Source organism: Crocodylus porosus, unplaced genomic scaffold (genome assembly GCF_001723895.1).
Source record: "Crocodylus porosus isolate Cpor-Errol unplaced genomic scaffold, CroPor_comp1, whole genome shotgun sequence".
Lineage (NCBI taxonomy): Eukaryota > Metazoa > Chordata > Crocodylia > Crocodylidae > Crocodylus > Crocodylus porosus.
In genome coordinates this window covers 33,224,226-33,242,081 of record NW_017728947.1, presented here as the reverse complement: position 1 = coordinate 33,242,081, position 17,856 = coordinate 33,224,226, and the positions used below count along the sequence as shown (strand labels likewise).

The window sequence follows — 17,856 nt, the reverse complement described above, 5'->3', positions numbered from 1 at the left end:
TATGAAAGTCATCAAACACTCTGCTTTTTTATTGTTTGAGTGGGAACTAACATTCTGAAATGTGTTAGTTTTATATGGCTTCTCTTAATGAGATAGTAAAGCATCTCAGCTAGAGCTTTGTAATCAGCATTGTGTAATGTCCACTCTAATCATTATCACATTGGGAAAGATATCACTCTGCATCTTGTCATGCTGAGGCACCTAATATGCAGCTCTGAATCAGATACCTAAAATCCAGTGGGAGCAGGGGTTCAGACACACCCCTGTGCCTGACATCTCTTATTGGGTAGCTGCAGGCATCTCCCTTCTCAGCCCATGAGTAGTTTGGGTTATCCTTAACAGGTGGCTCAGTCTGCCCATTCAATGTATAAGAAGTGTAAGATCATCTTCCAGGGGCAAGATATGTAAGGTGAAGGACCTGCAAAGTTCATTTAAATCTGGCCCAGAGGCAAAGAACTAATGAACATGTTCTCTTTTCAAGCCAAATCACCAAAAGGGGTAAAAATGTTTAGATAGCATTTAGAGGCAGCTAATGACAGAGAAAATGACACTTCACTTCACAGTTCCTACTGAGAAAGCACACTTTCTCCTGCACTACATAAATGGATCGCAGGCTAGGAAGAGAAAACAATTCAGTTTTGCCAAACATCACTGTCTTCTTCTTTAATCTTCCATGAAGGCCACTGTAGCCAGATGTCAGGTTCTATGACCCTGAATAAAGATACAGAGTTACTCCTGTGATTCATCTGGCAGCAATATCAGGTAGCTTCATTTGCTCCTACTGAAGAGGTGAAAGTTGAAGCCTTGAAGGCTGTAGAACGAAACAAAAGCATTACAGGGAAAGCTAGATCACATTAAAATTACATTTAAGGATAAAAGGAAGTCTCAGATAGGGGTTGAGTTCTGAATACAAACTTTATGTAACTTTGTGTACATGCTGAATAAGTACACATGCTACAAAGTACATATTTCTAACCTGGGGTTTATGGGTGGGGGGGTTTTTTCCCACGGAGAAGGTCTTTTTCTCTATATGCTTAAGTTTATTAAGGTGTTTCATTTTGTATTCCTTACTCTGTTGCTCCAAACCAGTACTTGGCTGACCGTTCTTGCCCATAGCAGTGGTCACTACACATAGGCAGAGTATAAGAATGTCAGAGAAGTGCCTTGTAAGTCATATTTGAGTTGTAGAGGTTATGGTTCCATTGTAAACAACCTGCATAGATCTTGTGCATCTGTGTTTAGGAGATATTATGCAATAAATACATTATTCAGTTGTGTGGTTAGATTATTTACAAAAGTAATACTTCAGCCTTATAAAGGGAGCTTTTGGTACTAGCCAGCTTGAACCTCTTGCAAGGGGAGAACTGGGATCTAGTTTAATTTCTAGCCCATGTACTTCTTTAAAGGGGGCAGCTGAGAACTGACAAAGATACTGCAACATAGTCAAGCAGGCCAGGTCAGAAGACAGATACTTACATTTTACAGTCTTGTGAAAGATTTCAGTGTCTTATCAAAACATTGGAATCATTCTTTTTGAATACATACTAGAAGGACTGAAGGAAGGAAGGACAATGTTTTTAGTCAGAAACATTCTCTCAGTTTAAATTGCTTTTGATTTTTTTAAAGTTTATTTTCAACAGGCCAGTGTGGCTTTAGAACGCAGATATCAATAGCTGTAAATAGCTACTGAAATAGCATGATTTTATAAGAAAGGTACCTTTGAAGTGCCTTGTAAGATGTGCTTTTTGAGTGCCTTGTAAGATGTTGCTATTATTGTATTGTTAGGAAAACTGTAATGACCACTCTAATCATATGCTTGGTATTCTCTGGATAATATTAATGCCCTCTTTTAAACTCAGTTCTAGGAGCTTAACACATTTTCTTCTTTTGTTATTTCTGTCGTTATATTAGTTCTGCCTCCTGAAGTCTGACTGCAGATGACCCTGGGTTGCAGCTAGTTTTGTCAGGAATTGAGCAGAATAAGAAAGCAAGCTAATTAAATTGTTTTAATTAGTAATGTTAGGTGCAGTAGCATGGTGTATGTCTCTTTGAATACAGTTTCAAAAACTAGGTCTGTTGTGGGAACTGATGATACTTCATTAATAAAACAAGCAATGAACTTAGGGCAAAATATCAGCTGCACATTCCGCATCTGTTTTCTGCTCCCTTATATGAATTTGTACAGTGGCCTGCAGGTGGTGTCTGTACTTTGTTAACACAAAAAACCCCTAGCTGGACCATTTAGAAAATGTAATATATTATCCTTTTGCATTTCTGGTGTAATGAAATGTATGCCACTTGGTTCCTTGATGTGAGAAAATGAGATATAGTGAAAGTAATAGACCCACATCCCAAAGGATGTTCCAGAAAATAAAAACAGCATGTCAGAGAAGAGGGGGGAATGCCTGATGGAAGGATAATACTTTACTTTCTCAATATTTTAAGTAGAAATAGACAGAAGAAGCCCCTTTACTATGAATGCTGTGCGCCCCCCAGAGGCTGGGGGTGCACAGTGACTGCCTGCAGGTGTCGGCAGTGGGGGTGTGATGGCAGTGGGGGTGGGGAGGGGATGGCAAGCATCAACTAGCTGTCGGCAGCTACCCTCAGATGCCACCAGCAGCAGCAGCAGCAGCCGCCGCCGCCAGCGGCGATAAGGGACTGCCCGCAGATGCCACTGGCAATGTCGGCGGCAAGGGGAAGGAGGGATGGTGAGCGGTAACTGCCCGCAGGCACCCCGGCAGCATTGGCAGAACTTTTTGCAGGGTGTGCACCACCAAGCTCAGGGGGTGCACATGCATCTGTGTGCACCCCCTATGTGTTGCCAATGCCCTCTACCTGCGATCTCTTGAGCATATATTCACAACCTTTTATAAAAGCAGGATGTTGGCTGCTTTGGTTCCCCTGCTTTACCCGTGGCAGGTGTCGGGGATAAGGCCTCCACTGCCTCCCCGCATCGGGGTCGGCTGGTCCTCCGTTCTCAACGGGATTTGCCGACAAATCAAGGGTTGAGATGAACTTCGCCTGGCCTATGCGTTCCACTAGTTCACTGACTTGGGGCATAGGGAACGCATCAAACTGCGTCAGGGCATTTAATTTCCGAAAGTCCATGCACAGCCTCAAACTCCCATCTGGTTTCACCACGGCCACTAAGGGGCTGCGCCATGGGCTATGGGATGGCGTGATGATCCCTTGCTCCAGCATCTTTTCTAGTTCCCTTCTAATAGGCTGGTACCTATGGTACAGGATTCTGTGCCATTTTTCACGTGCTGCCTGACCCTCCTTGGTCATAATTTTGTGCTCCACCCCGGCTGCTCTCCCTGGCTTATCCGTGAAGACGTCCTTAAATTCTTCCACTAGGCCTTGCAATTGTCGTAATTGTGTAGCCTTCAACTGCCTCCCTACTGGGACTTGATCTCCCTCCTTGGGGTTCTCCGAGTTAACCCTGATTTGTACCCCAATTCGTCCGCCTCGGGTTCAGGAGAAATTAATATGCCCTCGGGCTCGTGCCACTCCTTAAGGAGGTTGATGTGATAGATCTGTCTCTCCCTTTTTGCCCCCGGGTGCAACACTTCATAGTCAACGGGGCCTACTCTCCTAACAACAGTAAACGGCCCCTGCCAACAAGTTAAAAACTTTCTGGTTGAGCTGGGTAGCAGCACGAGCACTTTCTGCCCCACTTTTAACTCCCGTTCCTTTGTATGGGCGTCATACCTTTCTTTCTGCTTGCTTTAGGCTTGTTCCAAATTGTCTTGGGCCATTGCCCTGACTACCCAGAGACGATCCTGCATATCTTGGACGTACTCGGAGGCTCCCCTGCCTGAATTTGGGTCTGCCTCCCACCCTTCCCTCACAACGTCTAACAGGCTGCGAGGCTGATACTCGAATGTTAGTTTGAAGGGCGAGGAGGCCTGCGGGGCATCCCTGATTGCAAACTAGAGGTGGGACCATTAGGTTCCATTTCTTGGGTTCGATCTGGGTGCACCGGCGCAACATCCCTTTTAATGTACCATTAAAATGTTCTACCAACCCGTTTGTTTGGGGGTGGTACACTGCCGTCTTCAGGTGACAGATCTGTAGCACCTTGCACATAGCCCCCAGCACCAAGGACATAAAATTGGACCCCTGGTCTGTGATAATTTCCCTGGGGATTCCAAACTTGGCAACCAACTTCATCAACTCCTCTGCCGCCTTGGGCCCTGTGACGGCTCTTAGTGGAATAGCCTCTGGGAAGTGGGTCGTGTAGTCTATGAATACCAGCACGAACTGGTGTCCCACTACACTCTGGGGCAGCGGGCCGACTACATGTAAGGCCACCCTAGCGAATGGCTCTCGCACCACCGGCATCAGCCGTAAGGGCACCTTAGGGGGCTTATGGGTGCTCACTTTCTGGCAAAGCTCACAGGTTTTACAGTACTCTTCAACGTCCTCGTACATATGGGGCCAGAAACACCACCTAGCTAGACAAGCCTCCGTTTTGTGTTTTCCTAGATGTCCCCCAAGGGGGTTCCTGTGCACTAGGCGTAGAAGGGGTTGTCTATAGGGTCGGGGTATAACCAGTTGGGCTATCTCCTCTCCCTCAGCCCTACCCCGCTTGATCTGGTATAGCAACCTCTTCCTTATCTCCACCCGAGGAACCTGTTTTTCTTGTTTGGGGGAGTTTACCTGGTGGTCGGCTCTCGCTGAGTCGGCCTCTCGAAATGGCCACAGCTCCTCGTCACCCTCTTGGGCCTCGCGGAATTGACTGTTGTTAGCCAAGGCCTCCACTTCCATGTCCTCTGGGGTCTCGATGTCAGTCCTCTCTCAGGCTTTCATGCCTATGGAGCGCTGCTAGTACTTCAAATATTTCGGGCCAATCCCGACCCAAAATCATGGGGTACAGGATCCCTTTGTCCAGCCCCACTGGGTTTCTTCTATGGATCCCCTTCACTTGAACGTCTAGCAAACGCCTCTCAAAATAAGATTTTTGTTTGTGGAGGCATACCATTTGCACCCCGGCACACCGTGGTGCTTGCTTCCAGTTGACCAAAGAGGGGCGCACTAGTGACTGGGCACATCCCGTGTCCACGACTGCTGTGATGGGATGGCCTTCAACCCATGCCCGCACTTCAGGTAAGGGTTGAACCTTAGCGGACCAGCTGTTGCCCACCCCGCACTCCATCGACTCTACTTCTGGGGTTTCCCCCGACCTTGGACGATTGTCAGGGAATCCTAGGTCCTTTGCAGGTCTGGACCAAAAACCCTGGGAGCAGTTCCGGGCGATACGCCCTTTTCGTCCACATAGGAAGCATGTCGGACGGGAAGGGCTCCTCTTCTGGCTCCCTTTGCTCTCCTTGTCCCTCTTCAGATTGTATCTTGCCCCCTCGTACCTCTGTCTTGGCACAGATCCCCCTGGGCCATATCGAACTGCTCAGCCAGCTGCCGGGCCTCCTGAGACGATGTCGGGCAGTGGCACCTCACCCACTTCCGCGTGTCCTCATCCAGATCTGCTGTAAATTGCTCTAAGAGGATCTGGTCACATATTTCCTCTTTAGAGACAGCCTCTGTGTCACGGGGCGGGGCACAGGGTCAGCCGTGATCCCTCTGGCACCCCTAACGTGCCAAGTAGGGCGACTCAGCAACCTCTGTCTCGCTCGCCACGTCTTTGATCTTAAATGGTTCTCTATGGGAGGCTGCCTAATTGTCCTCTTGGACACAGTGCCCAAGTGTCTCCCGTCCCCTGTCCTGGGTGTACCGCCCTGGTGCGCCCCAGCCTTATGGGCCACACGTGCCTCCAACCACCCCTTTAGCGTGCCCCAAGCCTCACAGCTGTACCGGACGTTCTTGTGTTGTGTACTCACCCCTCCCGGGCTTCTGTTCCCCTCCCACCCTTCCTGGGCCTCTCTCCTATAAACTCTCTCGCAGAGTTTTTCCCAATACAAGCACCCGTCTCCTGGGTCCTCTCCGATATATGCGCCCCTCTCTCGGCCAGTCAACCGTACATGCAGTCCTGCCCGGGCTCCTGCCCACGCGCTTAGCCCTGTACGGCTTCTAACCGTGCGTTCAGCCCTATCCGGGCTCCTAGTCCCACGTTCATCTCCGTCGGGTCCCTATCTGCACATCCACCCCCCTCCAGGCTTACTCTCGCGCGCCTGCCCCTCTCCGGGACTTTGTGCGGTAGGAGACCAATTGCTCACTCTGGAGCCTCTTGTCCTGATCTGCCCTCCCTGGGGCCTGTGCCACGCTTCCCTGCCCTCTCTGGGGCCTGTGCTGCACTTCCCTGCCCTCTCTGGGGCCTGTGCCATGTTTCCCGCGCTTCCCTGCCCTCTCTGGGGCCTGTGCTGCGCTTCCCTGCCCTCTCTGGGGCCTGTGCCACGCTTCCCTGCCCTCTCTGGGGCCGCACTCGGGCTTCCCAAGGTTGGGGCTCAGGTGGCCTTAGCCTTACCTGGCCCCCGATCCCTTTCCTGGGTCGTACGCCCTACTGAGCAAAATACCGCCCTCACGGGCTGGGGTCTCAACACCCCTCACACTGTGCCTCTCTGGCGCTCACCCGTTGTGCCTGCTAGGGTGCCAATCACTGTGCTGCCCTGGCACCGCTTGCTGTGCCCTTACTGGGCACCAGGAATTCCCAGATTATTGGGGAGCTCCCGTGAGGCCTCCTCACACCCCTATAGCCTCACCCAGTCCTCCGGTATTCACACAAACAGCCCTACTGCAAAGCAAACTACTAGCCAACCAGCTCTAACTCAAAATAAGCCTACCGGCTATAATATAAGGGTCCAGGCCCAAACTGGCCCTCTTGCAAAGGCATCTCCGTCAGGATTCTCTCTGCCCTCACCATGCTGCGGCCCCTTAGGTGCTCAGGCTGCACTGCTCGTCTCTGCTCTGCTGGGCTCTTCTGCAGAGCTCCTGCACCTCAGGCTGCCAGAAGGGAACTACCGCTAGGCTTTGGCCTGGGCTGTTTATAAAGGCCTAGCCCTGCCCCTTTCTGGTCATGTGACCAGCCTGGTTGCTCCGGCAACCAACACCTGTGCTGCCTTAGGGAGCTTCAGCAGCCCTTATTCCTACTGTCAGTAGCAGGCACCCTAGTGCCCTGCTACACTCTGGTCTGAGCCACTTATTCATCAGGTCTGCAAGGCTCTGCCATAATCCTCGAGGAGCCTTTGCCTCTCTTGGTTTCTTTCCTCGGAAGGCCTGGCAGTGCCTCTCTGGCGTTATGTCCAGCCTCCGCAATATTTCTGCCTTGACCGTGTCATAGTCCAGGGTGTCCACTCGGGTCATAGCCCTGTATGCCACCTGGGCCTGCCCAATTAACGGGACCCCCAGATGACCCGCCCATTTTGCTTTCTTCATTCCTGCGGCTATGGCCGCCCTTTCAAATGTCTCTAGAAAGGCCGCAGGGTTGTCCTCTTTGGACATTTTAGGCATCCTGAAAGCCCATGGGCCCCATCTGTGCCCACACCTGATGCTGGAGCAAATGCTCCTGGATACTTGTCTGTCTCATGGCCTGTTGCTGCTGTTGCTGCAGCACCTGGGCCATCAGGTTCATTGCCATCAGGTTCACCTGGGCCATCAGGTCCCCATCAGTCCAGGCTGGTGCTCCATCTGGACTACTTAGTACTGTCGGGGAAGCCGCTGCCGACTTCCCGGCCAATGCACCAGTGTCAGGGATAAGGCCTCCACTGCCTCCCCGCATCAGGGCCGCTTACCGGTTGCCAAGGAGCAGCTCACCTGGGATTGGGCGTTTTACACACGCTTGCCTTTCCTGCCACGACTTTGATGGTAATATTAATTGGTTCACATGGTCTGGTGCGTGTCGTCCAAAAATGAGACTCCTCGGCATCCCGCGGGTCCCGCATCAATGAGGGCTCCGCCGCCCCTACACCCTCGCCCGTTCCACTGGGAGGTGGCCGGCTATCTGGCCAGGCCACGTGTCCGTAGATCACCCCAGATCGTCCATAAAAGAAAAGGCAAAGGTAAACACAAATGCTATGGACAGGAGTTCTCTGGATTGAAGTGACTGCTTCGACCTTCAGCAGCTGTCCTCCGATATCCTCCTGTATGGCGTGGGGTTGAAACCCCTTCTCTAACTCTCAATGAGATCCTCTGGGTTCGTTAGGGCTCTGCCCCTTCCTACAGGAGCTATGGGTTTCCCAGACAGTGATTGCCCTTATATTCCAGTTTATACGGTACCCGGCTTCTGCCGGGTTCCAGCCACTCCCGGGAGGCACCAAACAGTTCATGGCCCTGCGAGGTCAGCTGCCCGGGGTCAAAAACCCAGCTGGGGCTTACCCTTCCTCCAAAGGGTCCTGCCGAGTTTGAGGACGGCTCGCATCTGCTGGAATGTGCTCCGGCCAGCTTCAGCTTCTCCGCTGCCTTCTTCCGGTTCCACCACCCCATTTCTGGCCGGCTCCGGCATCTCTTTTATGCCGGCCCTTGCCATGCCAGTGCCTCCCTTCTCTGTGCACCTGAAAAGGTGAGGTCCCGCCCAGCGTCTTGGGCCTGTGGGCGTGTGATTAGCGGGTTTGCACCTGGGCACGGAGCCCCGGAGCCTGCCAGCTCCTTCTCTCCCTCACAGCAGGTTAGGGTATTATGTCTTGTGTCATGTCAGGATAGACAGCAGTTTTACAAAGAGTTTAAATTATGGATTGTATAGGATGGCTTGGATAGGGATGATCCTGCTTCAGGTAGTGGTTTGTACTGGATGACCTCTGGAGGTCCATTTCAACCCTATTTCTCTATGATTTCTTTGCTATTGAGACATTTTTAAATTTTGGCTTTCAGGCTGACTTCTCCTGTTCAAAGTGATCCACGTGAAACCTACTGCATCAGCCATTTTATAAAAGAGAATATGGCTAGATTCTGAAAACGCTTGACAATACAAAAAGGCCCATTGTTTGAATAAAGTTGTACATTATCCTTACATAGCATAGAGTGCTTTTACAGAGAGTTTGTCTTGCCCAATTCAAACAGCAACTCAGGGGCAGAGACAGCCTGGAGCCAGAGTTAAATTCTGTCCTCACTTAAATCAATGGTGATGCTTCCATTGACTTTTAGAGACAGACAGGATTTCTCTCCATATCTTCTGAATCCCAGCCCCACATGTCATCCAATGGATAACAGCTCCTTCCTTGCCACTTGTGATGAAGGCTCAGTAACTTCTCACACACATAGGTTGTAATCAGATGCATTTTGTGTGCATGGGGAAATTGTGTTAGCAATCTGAAGCCAAGATTTTGCACTCCTTACTCCTTAGATTAAGTATCACCTAACTGGACAAGTAGTCCCACTGATTTTCTCAATTCTTCACCACAAATAGGCATATCACTATAGTATACTATGTATTAAAATGCTTTGTGTTTGAAAATGAACTGGAAACATTTGAAGTGGTTGCCACCTTTCTGCTTCCTTTACGTAGAAATGTCTCAATTAATGTAGCCTGCTTACTAAAATATGGGAAATGTTTGTGTTATGGTTCAGCTTCAAAGCCAACTAAAGTCAAGAGGGTCTTTCATTAGCTATGCTGGGTTTCATATCTGGCCATTGAAAATATGTAAAATTGGCTTGATTTTCATATTTATGTAGCATTGACTCCTCATCCTGACTTGAAGCAGGTGTTGTGGGTAGGTCGTACTTCTGAGGATCAAGTCAAATTCGTATTATTCATAAAACAGAAACCAGTGTAGCAGGCCAGATTTAGGTCCTGGACAAGCATGGTTTGAAATACCTTTAAGAGTGCCAAATAGCAGGAGAACACATGTGCATGGCTAAAGTAGCACTTCAAAAGTAGCCAAAGCACTTTAAAAAATACCCGCTAAAAATGAGGACTCTTTGAATTGCTTCTTTTTGAAGCACTTCCTAAAATGTTTGTATGCTCCAGGAGGCAGGAAGCAGGGTTGACAGTCCATGAGCACTCTCCTGTATGCACTCTCCTGTATGCTGTTTTTGGGACCTCTTGGGACCATAGGGCAAGAGGCATGCATAGAATCTTATTGTGAAGAGCAGTACTGCTGTTTGTCTTCATGGCCATTTTGTAATGCTTCAGTAGGTTGGGGTGGAAGGACCATGTATCTGTATAGCACTGGATTTTAAGCACTCAGGGACTTGTAGCACTTTAAAGGCTAAGACAGAAGTTACATTTGTTGTGTGATCAGCCCCTTGAAAGTGCTCTACAGTCATGTCCTTACAGAAGCGCATGGCTGCAGGGTACTTTAAAAGTCCCCAATCCCACAACAAATTAACCATCATGATATGATGGTTCAGAAGAAGGTGCTCCAAAGTGCAAGAGAAGCTGCAGACACACTGCTCCTCAGATGGGTCAGCTCCAAAGCAGAGCTCTAATTTCCCCCACCCTTCTGACTCAATAGCGAAAATCTGTCAGCTTTCTGAAATGCCATGAGTTGGACTGGGGAGCTTCACATTTGTCAGCAAAATGCTTTACTAGCTGTGGCCTTAGTATTTAACATTCTCTTCTCTGGTAGCATCAAAATAATTTCTCATGGGCCTCTGAGCAGAACAAAAGCCAACTAGTATTAGTTCAGAATTCTGTCTTCTATGTTGGTGCTGTATTTTGCAAATATTTGATTAAAAACATCCTGGTGATAAGTGCTGCAACTCCTACTGATGTCAGTGCCTGGTGAAGAGATTGTTCAGGTCCATATTTCATAGATTTCATAGATTTTAGGGTCAGAAGGGACCTATTAGAGCATCAAGTCCAACCCCCTGCCCTAGGCAGGAAGGAGTGTTGGGGTCAGATGACCCCAGCCAGATTTTTGTCCAATCTCCTCTTAAATACCTCCAAGGAAGGGTACAGCATCACCTCCCTTGGAAGCATAGTCCATATTTTGGCAACCTGCACTGTAAAGAATTTTTTCCTTATGTCCAGTCTAAATTTGCTGTCTTTCAGTTTGTGGCCATTGTTTCTAGTTACCTCAATAGGCGCTCTGGTAAACATCGTATCCCCTATTTCCTGCTGTCCCCCCAGTGAGTTTGTAGATGGCCAGAAGATCACTTATCAGCCTTCTCTTGCGGAGGCTGAAGAGATTCAGGTCCCTCAACTATTATTAAAAGCTAAAAGTCTGATACTACATCACAGTAATCATTGGGAGTGTGACCATCTTGCTTTGAATATCCGTTCCTGTGCTGCCTTGGCGCAGGTACCTGGTGGTAGGTGTGGTGAGGCTTCATTCAATCTCTGAAAGGGGCCTCAGTCACCCCAGGGAATACCCCAGAACTTGCCTGCCATGACTTTGAATGTACCTTCAGTGTTGGGGTTCCCTGTTGGAGGTCCCTGAGGATTAAACACTCCTCCTGATGGATATTTTTGGGGCTCCACCTGCCCTACACCTCATCCATGCACCAACCTCTGATGGGCCACCTGATTTCAATACGGTTGACCCTCCGGTCCTGATGGTCTTTACTTCTCATGCCCCTTTGGTATCAGTTCCTAATCTTTTCTTCTTTCCTCTGGGTCACAGGTCTGCTGTGGGTTCACCCCTTGAGGATGCCTCTCCCACTGCTTGTCAGCTGCTTGTTAATTCTCGTAGTCAGCCCATGTATCAGGGTGGCACCCTGATCCCCTCACTATACCAATAAAAGAGAAAATAAGGACAAAATAGGAAAACCACAAAGGAATACGCACAGGCAAGAAAGATATGAAACAGGAATACACAAAGAAAAGAAGGCAGCTAAAGAAAAAGGGGAGATCAAGCTAAATTGCCTTTGCTCCCATCCGGCCTTAGAGCCTGTGTCTGCCTGTGTCTCCTGATGCTGCTCTGCTCTCCACTTTCCCTGAGGGCTTCCTCTATCCCTTCCCTGATCAGCTCCTCTCCAGTGCTCTGGGGCTGTGGGTGTCTGGTGGGGAGAGCCTCTGTCATCCCCTGTACTCTTCCCAGAGAGGAATTTTCTCCTGCATGTTAGTGCTGCCCATGACCAGCATGGAGGAGTGGTATAATTGCTGCTGCCTGAGATGCTTTTCCCTAGGCGGAGTCTTCCTTCGCACACTGGCGCTGCCTGCCACCAGTGTGGAGAGCCTCTGCAGCCTCCACTGCTTCTCTCGCTCTCTGCTCCTGCTGGCTTGTGTCCACTTTTATTCCAGCCAGCCAGCAATCACTCGTGATATCACCTGCCAATCCCAGCTGTAGATAAGTGCAGCTGATGAACTGTGCAGGCTTCTCTCTTTGGCATTGTTCGTCCTGCATCTGGATTCCTAAAGTGGGTGAGTAACTCTTGATTTTGGGGTCTTTCTTCTGTGGGTGTGTAGCCTGCATCCTGGGTCCCCCTATGGACCCCTGTGATTGTACCCCTGGGACAGGGAGAATTGCCATTGGATTAAGCAAAAGCAAGTTTGGACTCAAATGGAGTGAATGGGAAAGCTGAATGAAACTTTTCTTTGCTGAGAGTACAGACATTTGATTTTTTGCTTTCCTCTTATCTTCAGAGCCATGCATCATGTTGATAATCTGTGTTGCATAATCCAGTGCTTGTGTGTTTTTTCTAACTGTTCTTCTCCCCTCTGTTTTTGCAGTGATTTTTTCCCTATCTTCCATCTGCTAAAAGGCAGACGTGGGATTTTATCAGCACCTTAATCAAGAATACTTCACTGAATGGGATGCTTTAAAGCAAGGCTACTACTTGGGGTTTTTGTTTGTATGTTTTGTTTTGTTTTTGTTCTTTGTTTCTCTCCCACATTATGACTTTACAAAATAGCTTTCAACCTGAAGGATCCCAAAACTTCTTAGCAGCTATTATTCAAGTCACAGACAAGGATCACATCATCCACAAATAGAGGAGATTCACAACACGCTGCTGTGTTACTCAGCATCACAGGGTGGGCAGTTTAAGAACTTATTGTCCAGCTGAAACTTCAGGAAAAATTTAAGAAGGCAAAAATGTAATTAATTGAATTGGAATTTGGCCAAGACAGAAGCTTTAATATGTTTGTAACCCGGGCGGTACTCCAAGAGGTATCCCTTCTCCAATTGAAGGGATCAAAGCAGGTGCACAAGTGCTGTGGGAGGTGTAGGGACTGTCCTCCCCCTGTAGAGCAGAGCCAGACCACCAATGAGGACTTAACCATATACCTTTTAATACTGGGAACAGAACAGGCATAAATCAGAGGGTACAGTGGACACTACAATGCCCCAAGGGGGCAGGATTCAACAAAGGTTTGACACTTACGATCACTTACCAAAAAAAAGGGTTAACAAAATATAAAACACAAACAGCAAAACAAACAATACAGATTGGTGAAATATAAAAAGGCGCAAAATGACAAGGAAATATAGGGCCTCAGTACCTGGAGAAAGGAAACACAATGGCCCCTTTCCACTGCAAGGAGACTTGCTTCTTGTTATTTCACTCACCCAAGTCACCTCAACTGGGACTTGAACCAGATCCCCTGTGTGGTAGGCAGGAACACTGCCACACAGCCACCACTGGTGGCACTGCTCCAGGCTGCTAAGAGTCTTGACCTTCCCGGTGCCCCGGCCTCATGTCAAGCTGCCTGACCTCTCATTAGAGGAGCTGGAAGGAGAGCTGGGAACCTCTCAGGTCACTGCTCAGATCCTTCCTGGAGCTGGGGAGCCTCTCCTGCTGGCTGCAGCCTCTCCTGGGGGATCCTGGAGCCCAGTGGGGAGCCTCTCCTGCCGGCCGCATGCCGTGCTGCTGAGGGTCCCGCTGCTGCCTGCAGGCCCTGCTCTTTCAGGGCAGTGCTTCTGCCCCACTGGCTCAGTTCTTGCCAGCTCTGTGAATCCCCTTCCTTGTTGTCCCTCACTGGTCTCTCTCCTGAGTCAGTCCATGCTGCCCCTTTTATCCCCCTCCAGCTGACCCAAGGGGCTAATCGGGACACAGGGGGGGACTGAGTCTCTGGGCCCTGATTGGTGCAGAAAGGGAATCCCAAGTCCTCCAATCATCTTTTGCCCTTTCAAAACCCCTAGGCTAGGTCACTGCCAGCTAGCCCGTCACATGTTATATTTTCTTTTTTCCATTTCAGAGCAGCTTCATGGATATGGGCAACAATACTATAACCCTGCCACCCATTCTCTTCAGGGCTTGTTCCTCCATTCAGCATAATTCAGTCATGATAGTATCCAGCCATCCAGTCAATGGTCAGTCTCCAGGTTGTGTGTGCATGATTTTCTTTGCCATTCTGTCACCTGTTTGTCTCCCACTGTGTCTCCTCCACCATAATTTTTTCAATTATAGGCAGTCTAATGCCTTTATTTCACATTCTGCTTTCTTTCCAGATCCTTTATTTGTCTCAGAATCACTCCATTTCAGACCTGCCTTCTTTCCAAGAGCTCTCATCTCTACTGCCTCCAGGCTTTTGATGTTCATGTTATTTAAAGCTGCTATTTCCAGTCCACAGAGTAATACTGTTATCACTGTTTTGATAAATATGCATTTTGTTACCAAACAGAATGTTTTTATTGGTACATAATTTCATCATTTTCTGTGCAGGTCCTACAGCCAATGCACATCTCCATTTTAACTTGTTTTTGATGATACTGTCGACACTGATTGGTCTGCCAAGGTACACAAAAATCTATTTGTTCTATGGCTTCAAAGATGCTGCATGTCAACACTTTGTCTGCTGCCCCTTTTCCAGCTATAACTGCTTTGTTTCTTGACATTTCATGTCAGGCCACATCAAGCACACTGATATTACAAGGTAGTAAAGGGTATCAGCATTAATTCAAACATGCTGGCCAGTGCTGAAATAGACATATAACCATAAATTTTGATGATACAATGTCATGTTCTACAACTTACTTATAATGTCCCGTTTAACCACAGGATGACAAACTATGATACTTCATGTCTCTTTCTCTTTCATCAAACTTTATCTTGAAGCACTTGCTTAATTTTCTATTTATTCTTACAAAACCACAGGCATTTGTATACATAGCTTTTATTGTCGCAGTAATCTTATTTGGAATTGTCATATCATTTTGTTTCACTCCAGACTGAATTATATGACCTTATGCTGTAAATTGCTGTTTTCACTTTTTCACATTCACTTACGGCATGATTGTTTTTGGCATGACAAACTTATGCATAGTTGGATTAGCAGGATCTCCTTTCTTCAAGATGAGTACGACTCTTGCCTTTAATCTGTTAGCTGATATTTATTCCCACATCTTCTTGTATAGTTTTTTCTGATGTTTTGATGACACTTGTCCTGCCAGTTTTTAATAGCTAGAGCCTGGACACATGACACTTGCTCTGATGTAAATTACACCAGGCGCTGGATTGGACAGACAGGAAGATGTCCAGGAGTAGTTGCTCACAGTGAGTAGTATTACAGTGCCTTGACACGGCCAATACGGCTACAGCCTGGATAACTGACACATGGAAGATACTGAATTTTAGCTGATTTTAAAAAAATTAAATCTTCATAATTTCCCAAGCAGAAAACATCTTTCACATTCTGAGACCTGAAATACTGCTTCTGCCTTTGTCAAAGGTAATTTGCATCATCACAGCCTCACAGGAGCGCTGAGAGACTCTTCCAGCTAAGAACTGCCTGCCCAGAGGAGTTTTCCATCTATTGACTCCTCTGTGAAATCCTATGAAATATGAACTTTCATTTCTTCCCAGGAGAACTTTTACAATCTTTTTTCAAATGCCTGATAAAGGGTGTTTGTGCCTGAAAGCTTGCAATTAAAGACATTTTTTTGCAAAAATCTTGTTGGTCTAATAAAAGAGATCACCTCTACCATGAGCCCTGATCGCTTTTTCCTCTAGACCAGCGGTCTCCAAACTTTTTTGATCCCTATCAGTAAAAAATTTTTGAGCATGCACACCCAATATATGTATATTTATATTCGTGCACCCCTATCAGTAAAACATTTTTGAGCACGCACCCCCAATATATAAATACACATATAAATAGAAGTTCTAATATTTTCTTCCTGTACCCCAATGGATCGTCTTGAACATCCCCTGGGGTGTGCGCACCCCACTTTGGAGACCACTGCTTTAGACCTATATGGTTACAACCTGGATACTTGACACCAGGTGGCAGGCGAACAGATCATAGCAAACATAAAGCTTATAACATTGTAGCTACTAGTATCATTTTACTCTTGATTTTTCCCAGAGTAATTATATACCACCTTCAAGTAAACTATGCTGGTGTAGCCTTGTGAATTATGTGTTTGCTCCTTGTTCACACAGATGTAAAACTAATTACAAATGTAATGGGTCCATGTCCAAAACTGATACATTTTGTTTTGAAAGAGTTGTGCAAAAATCTAGCTTGGTAGCTTTTCCTGTGTGTTCAGATGCACCTTTTCATGAGGAAGCCCGATGCTTCATATGACAAACAGCACACCTAGCTTTTAATACTCATGCCTTTTATATAATGTTCAGGTACAGAATCCTTAGAATAGAAAATGTTCCTCATCAGTCCTCAGGACTCTTCTGTTTATTCACGCTAAGATTTCCAAACCCTTTTTGAGATCAATGGCCTGCATGCAAAGAGTATGTCTTAGTATTATGATAGTAGTGTGGACAATATAGGAATTGTCATACTGGATAGGTTCAGTGGTTCATTTGGTCTAGATCATGCCTCCAACAGCAGCAAAAGTCAATTGTACAACCATTTTTCCCGTAACAAATCTGCCTGTGAATGTTTTCATTACCTGCATAAGTGCCTGGTCCAGTTTTGAAATTTGTTAATGCTAAGACTCAGGAACTTGCAATGGTAGTGAGGGCAATAGTTTAATTGTGAATTAGATAAAAAGTGCTTTTATCATTTTAAATGTGTTACTTTTCAATGTCCGCAAATGTTTCCTTGTTATTCTATTATGAGAGGCCAAATAAGAGCTTGTTGTTTTCTGTGCCCTCTCCAGTCATAATTATGTACATCCCTTTTTTGGAGAGAGAAATTTAGCACTAAACATCTCTGTTATTTGAGTTGCAAATTCCTTCCATGTGTTGTTTCTATAATCATGATTCATTATACAAATAGATGCAGTCAAGCAGTTCTATTCCAGTAAACCTTGTGGTTTATTTCACTTCACCCCTCCCACATTTTTTGCCCTCATATTGCCCTAAACAGCATCTTGCTCTTTAATAGTCCCCTATCTCCTGCTGTTTAACAGCTCCCTACCTTCTCTTATTCATTTGGACTGAGCAGGATATAAATAAATAATTCCTTGGTTCTCACTTTTTTTCATGTTGCCTGCTCAGGCTAGAACACTGTTCTGGTATACCAAGAACCATTGTTTTAAGGAAAGGAAGCTCTTTTTTGGTTTCAAGGCACCCCTCCATAACTTTTGTGAATTGTGTGACATCCAATTTCAAAAACTAGGTTATATATTACAGTGCTTACCTCCTTACACAGGAACTGGACAATAGAAGTGAGAGACAGTCCAGACAGGGACAAGCCTGAATCTGGTTTATCTGCTTATTGCCTTACACTTTGGGGCACCTTTCAAAGAATCTGGTAGCACCCCAGGCTTCCCCAGCACCATGGTTGAGAATCACTGCCTTAAAACTTACTCCTTTATCTCTACATTTTCCTGGGACCAAACTATTGTCCAATTTGTTGTGTGTGTTTGAGATTCTCCTACAAGCTGCTGTGTCCATTCAGTTCCCGCTGAATTCAGCACTCTGTAGTAGAGAGTGTTCAGCAGCTTGCAGGACTGAGACTTCAGCTAGTTAGCTCACATGGGCTGGAAGTTTGATGCAAATTTATCAAAGTCAATGGAGTTAGACCGGTACGATTTTGGTCCTTGGGCCGTTTTAGATTATGGTGGACTGTGCTCTTACTGCTCTCTGTAAAAAAAAAATGTGTTTAAGATGAGAAAATAAAATGAAACCCCAGCTATATGTATGGTGAGGTGCCCTTCCACTCACAACTTATTCACAGCT

General features: G+C 46.9%; 1 long non-coding RNA gene across 1 annotated transcript; it reads left to right on the top strand.

The window, feature by feature from the left end:
- Positions 1–11,954: 11,954 nt before the first annotated feature.
- On the top strand, positions 11,955–15,566 carry LOC109320940. Its single transcript, XR_002103893.1, has 4 exons — positions 11,955–12,193; positions 12,503–12,624; positions 13,970–14,084; positions 14,437–15,566. It is a non-coding gene; the product is annotated as an uncharacterized LOC109320940 (long non-coding RNA).
- The last annotated feature ends 2,290 nt before the right edge of the window (positions 15,567–17,856 follow it).